The 5,869-nt window shown below is 44.3% G+C and overlaps 1 pseudogene; it reads left to right on the forward strand.

The window, feature by feature from the left end:
• The first annotated feature begins 336 nt into the window (after nucleotides 1–336).
• LOC102029061 lies at nucleotides 337–1,172 on the forward strand (annotated as a pseudogene).
• Nucleotides 1,173–5,869: the final 4,697 nt, after the last annotated feature.

Here is a 5,869-nt window from a genome sequence, read left to right on the forward strand (position 1 = left end):
CAAAACAAAGAGCATTCATTAGGTGAATTCTCAGAACTGGCTTCAAATATGACTCATACCGGAGAATTGAGGGAAATAAAGCTCAAAAAAACTGATTTGAAGTTGCATGTTTGAAATTAGTCATGAAGATACAGAGTCACCCATAGAGTGTCATAGAAACTAAAATAGAATTCTTAGGGAAAAAGTTCTTACACAATTATATTTAACATAATTGTGCCTTACACAGCAAGACAGTGCCATGAGGTGAAATACTTTCTTTGATTCAAATCATTACAACTGGTGCTTTTTCAAAAAGGTGTCACCTGGATCCACATTTTTCTGCCGAAGAAGTAAAAAATGTATTTCCGCATTATCAACACAATCTGGACTTTTCTAACTGGACTTGGCATATTAGGTAACACATTAGTTTTCATGTTTTATGTGTGTAATTTTGGGGAAGACAACAAGAACAAATCAATACAGCTCATTCTTATCCACTTAGATATCACAAATATGTTAATGCTTGTTACCCAAGGAATACCAAAGACAATACCAGTTTTTGGTGTGAGAAACTTCCTGGATGACATAGGCTGTAAGATTGTGTGTTACCTGCATAGGGTGGCCCGGGGCCTCTCCATCTGCACCAGCGCTCTCCTTACGGTGGTCCAGGCCATCACCATCAGTCCCAGACATTCCATGTGGAGGACGCTCAAGCCCAGGTCTTCATGGTACATCCTCCTTCTGCTTCTCTCTTTTTGGGGTCTCAACTCTTTGATAGCCATGAACTTACTCTATTCTATCACAAATGTCAGCATGAACTCATCAGAGCTTAGTAACAGTGAAAGATATTGTTATTTACTACCTGAAAGTGAGAAGACAAAGTGGATTTTCCTCACCTGCATGGTGCTACGGGATGCGGTGTTTCAGGGCGTCATGGGTGTGGCCAGTGGCTACATGGTGTGGGTTCTCTACAAACACCACCAGCAGGTTCTTCATCTGCAGAACTCCAAGTTCCTCTACACAGCTCCTCCTGAAATCAAAGCTGCTCAGAGTGTTCTCCTTCTGATGCTTGGTTTTCTTTTGTTTTATTGGATAGATTGTCTCCTTTCTCTATTTATAAGTTCCTCCTTAGTTACTCAGTCCACTGTCATAAGTGCTCGAGAATTTCTTGCTGTTGGTTATGCGGTTCTTAGTCCATTTGTACTGATTCACAGAGAGGGACACTTGGATCACTGCTGGAGAACTTGTGAGACAGAAAGACACTGAGACTTTACTACTGACTGTATTTTCAGGGAGAAAGTATGAAGCACTTCTTGATTCCTTTGTGGAATATGTGGAACTAATCACATTAAATTAGCTCACACAGATAAGACCTTATTCTCAAACAACTGTGCTAGACTGCAGCAGCCTGAGCTCACAGGGGAAATTGTTGAAACACAGAGCAGTGCAAAAACCTAACTCTCCACTCTGGCTCCCTAAAGAAGCAGTTTTATTCGTACTACATGTTCCAGTGTCCTTCAGAGCACTGATACAACAGTAGACAGCCAGAAAAATCACTTGGCAAACTGCACCACAACTATGAGTGCCCGGCAATTCTATTTCTAGATTTGATCTTACTGATATAGTTTCTTCTTGATTATTAGAATAGGAAAAATTTCTGTAAACTACCATGTTCATTGTGCCCTACCCATCTAGTAAGTGCTAGACAGAGTAGCTATTTTTCATTGTCTGACTGAAAATATCTGTAAATATCCATCCTTTGAAAGAGATTTTATGAAATTTATGCAAGAATGGTGGGTTAAAAATATGGAATGACATACAAGAACTAATTTTATTTTTTTTTTATTTTAAAAATAAGAGGAGGAAAACATTAATAGACAGACAACCTTTCACAAAATAATAAAAGAACAGTACAGACAATACAGAGTTACAAACAAAGTGGTAGGAAATTAGCAATGATTGTTGTATTACATATTGATATCTTCAAAGTGGTACAAGAACTAATTTTAATCAGTGGAAGAAAAATGCAAATATAAATAGCTTCAAAGTACAGTGGAAACTATTTAACTTGATGTTATATACATAAGGATTTGAGAGGACTGCAAGAGAAACTATAAACTTTGAGAGAATCTGGTAAATAAATGCCTAGTAGATAAAAATTTCACTTAATGCATGTTATGGTTGATACATTGTGTCAACTTGGGGAGTCTAGAGGTTTGGCTAAGTGACTCAGCAGGAAGCCAGGGTGCTTACTTTGCATACATCCTGAGCCTGTGGAAGAGGAGGGCATGGAGATTATGTGAGACCTACACGCCCCTTAGGTGGGGGTAGCCTGTTTACAAAGTAAGGGAGGGAAAGAGGCTGCTTGCCGCCATTCCTCCCTTTTGCTCTGGCTGCATTGCTGTTCGGCTGCCATTCCCCCCTTTGCTCTTGCTGCTTTGCTACTTTCTGCCTCGGAGCCAGCCAAGTATGGACTGAAACCTCCACAAACTGTAAGCTAAATAAACCTTTCCTTCCTTCATTTTGGGCATTGGGTACTTTGTCTCAGCAACGGGAGAAAAGTAACCAAGACAATGCATTTTGTATTTCTCTGTTTTTAAACAAGTGAATTCAAATTATTGCACCATTAAAAAATTAGTTATGTTTAAAATAATTTGTGGCTTATTTCTCACAGTGAGACATATCTCCTAAGCCCCAAGGAGTTGCAAAGAAGCTGATTCTATGTTCACTGAATGAGAATTCAGTCCTTAAGTATTTGTGTAGAATACACGATTGCATTAATAAGATTCCTGATGAGTATTCGAAAATGCATAGTGTATTTCACAAATAGGCTGAACCCAGAATTTCAGACTTGACAGATGTGCCTACACCCCTGGTGTAAAACTCTCCCACATCTTCACTGTTATGGAGGACTTTTAGGCTCATCGCTGCTCCTTAAGGAAGGTGCATGTCTAGTTATTATGCTGAGCTTCTATGATTTACATGCTGATTTCAAGTCAGGTCCTTGTTATCTTTTTCTGTAATTTGCTAGAGATATCGTCTTTCTGATGTAACTAAGGTTTGTGTGACTGCAAGTGCTGTACTACTTACCTCAGTTCTACAGTGAGTTTTCTGCATGTGAGATCCCTTTCCTTGTCTCCAGAATAAATGACAAGACAAAGAAAACAACTTTTGCACAGTCTTCGCAGTCAGACTCAACCGGAAGGAAACTGAAGAACCTGGAAGATCAGGACGGGTGATGTTCCTCCCTGAAATGGTGCTTTCCCGGCAAAGAGAAGGCCCTGAGTTCAATGAAAAAACCACACATAAAAAAGAAAAAGACAAGCCCTGAAACTGATGTGCAACTCCCTTATTAAAGACCCACCACACCCACTGAAGCCCCAACAAGAACTGTAGGATGAGAGTGTCAATAGAGAATCACTGCTTGACAGTGAACTTTTAAAAGAACAAGACCCACAGGGAAGCGCAGATATCATCCACAAAAGTCTCACTGAGCTGCAGGAACTGACTCACACATAGAGCCAGCACCCAGAGCAGGAGTTAGTGCACACCTGCTCCCTAGAGAGCCCATGGGCCCATGTTCCAGATACTGCTCATCAAGGGCAACTCTCATTTGGTCACTTGAGAACCATTTGTTATCAAGCATGTATTTTGAAAATGGCTACAAAGTTTCTTCTTTTTGATTCAGGTGAGGCCTCAGGCATGGAGATGCAGCAGAAGGAGACCTTTTCCCTGGTGAAGCCAAGACCCATGGCATTGATATCATGACCAAAGTGGGTGTTGGCTAGAAGCCCTGCGGGGATAAACAGTCTGGGTGGTGTTGCTCAGCAAAACTTGGTTGTTGAACTGGGCTGCACAGAGTGTAGAAGCTACACTTAAAAAGGGATCTGCTTGAGGCGGGGCTGGTCAGGGACAGGTGCAGATGGACGTGGTGTCCTGGTATTGCACAGTTTTGATGACACTCCCTCCACCACAAAAAGCCTTAAAAATTAACAAGCACTAACATCTTATGCAGAAGTTGGCTGCCTCTCACACCACACTTCTTGGCGCAGTACACCTGGACCACAGGGTGGAGGGAGAGGGAGTTGGAGGTATCTGGGTTCCCCCAAGACTGCAGCAACAGATTCACAACTTGTGCCTCGATAGGAAGCTCTGTGTACCCCATCCTCCTAACCTTCACCAACCGCACGCATGGTCCTTTCCACAACTAAATTCCTCAGAAGTGGTTAGCATTAAGGAGTGCCATGAAAAGAACTCAGAGTCTGCACAGGGTGAAAATACATCCTGTGCCATCTATGAAGTGAGATGGACGAGCGGTCACAAGAAGGGAGCACTGAGCGCAGTCCAGACAGGAAGTGTCTGGTGACTTCCTGAGGCCAGGGTGGGCTAAGAGCCTGCAGGCAGGCGGGGCGCTGTCACCAGGAGCTGAGGGTTCTTGCACTCATGGCAATGATGGGCAAGATGTGACTCGCTTTTGTTAGGAGCTCAAAGCTTTGCGTGCCAGGGCCTCTCCACACCTGGTTTTATACTCCTGACCACCGAGTGCAGGGCTTTTTAGCTACCTGGTGCTGCTCTACATAGGTGCGAGCTTGCTTCAGTGACAATGGAAATTAAAGATCAGGCAAGAGCACCAACCACCAGAGAAAGCTTTAGGTGAGAAAGAAGAGAAAATACAAAGGGACTTATCTGGAGAAACAAAACAGCGGAAGATTCCTGACAGTGAAGATCAGATTGGTCCATAAACAAAAGAATGGGACCAGCTTTCATGACACCCCTGGGGTGGGGCTGGGGCCTGATAATTTCCACGGAGGCAAGAGAATGGTAGATCTTTTCCAAACCTCTTCTTTTGTCCTGAGATGTTTATTCTTAGGGCAAGAGAGGTCATGACAAGTATGTGTTCGTAGACATCATGGAGCTACCCAATGTTACAGCACCTTGGCTCCCACAACACGAGCAAGGGCAGAGGCACATTCTGTAGGACGTTAGCAACAAGACAGAAAAAGCGATGTGCTCCCCTTTAGCGGAAAATAGGTCATGGATGAAGGCCTGAACAGCCCTGGCTCGCATCCTGAGAAAGCTGCCTGTCTTGGGCCTCATCCTGCCCTGCTTTCCCCGCTCCTTTACTACTCAATGTTGTACTGCCTTTTCCTAAGCTTGCATGTGTTTACAGGGGTGGCAGGGAGATTTCCCTCCGAAAAATAAATATTAATCTCTTTATGAATAAACAGGGCACCTGCAGAGAGGGATTTGGAGGCTGCTGTGGTAACAAGCAAACTAATGTCACCTACAGGGCAGGCTCAGGGACGTCCACTCATTCAGCGCATCCCTATCCGTCACGATGAGGACGAGCCCCTCAGGAGGGAAGCGCTGCCTGGAGAGCACAGGAGTGTGACTGAGCCGCTGTGCAGGCTGTGGTCTACATGCAAATGGCACTAAAGGGACCATCAGAATGGTGCTGGGTACCCAGCATTGGTGTGTGGTTCTGACAGCTCCTTCCACACGCATCCCTCCCACCTCACTCTGCGTAAGGATGGCACAGCTGAAGCTTCCTGGCCAGTGGCCCTGCCTGACAGGGAACACTGGGACAAAGGTGCACATGTTCCAGGATCACTCGGTGCAAGTGCTGTCTCTTGTGCTCACAGCTAGAGCTGAGGTCAGTGAACAGCCCAGCACAGATTCATGCAGGTCCCTGAGCAGTGATCTCACTCCTACTCCCCAAGGGCAGCCATGATTGCAGCGCTCAGGCCTTTATTATCAATGAGGAGTGCGCTTGAATGTGTTCAGAAGTTACACCTATGAGTCTGCGATAACTGTTCCCAATTAGCTCCTGTCTGTGGTGATTAGGGAAGCAGATGAAGAGAGCCCCTAACCTGCTTCTTGAAACCTGGAG

The sequence above is a fragment of the Chinchilla lanigera genome, unplaced genomic scaffold (assembly GCF_000276665.1).
Source record: "Chinchilla lanigera isolate Chin_1 unplaced genomic scaffold, ChiLan1.0 scaffold00064, whole genome shotgun sequence".
In the NCBI taxonomy this organism is placed as follows: Eukaryota; Metazoa; Chordata; class Mammalia; order Rodentia; family Chinchillidae; genus Chinchilla; species Chinchilla lanigera.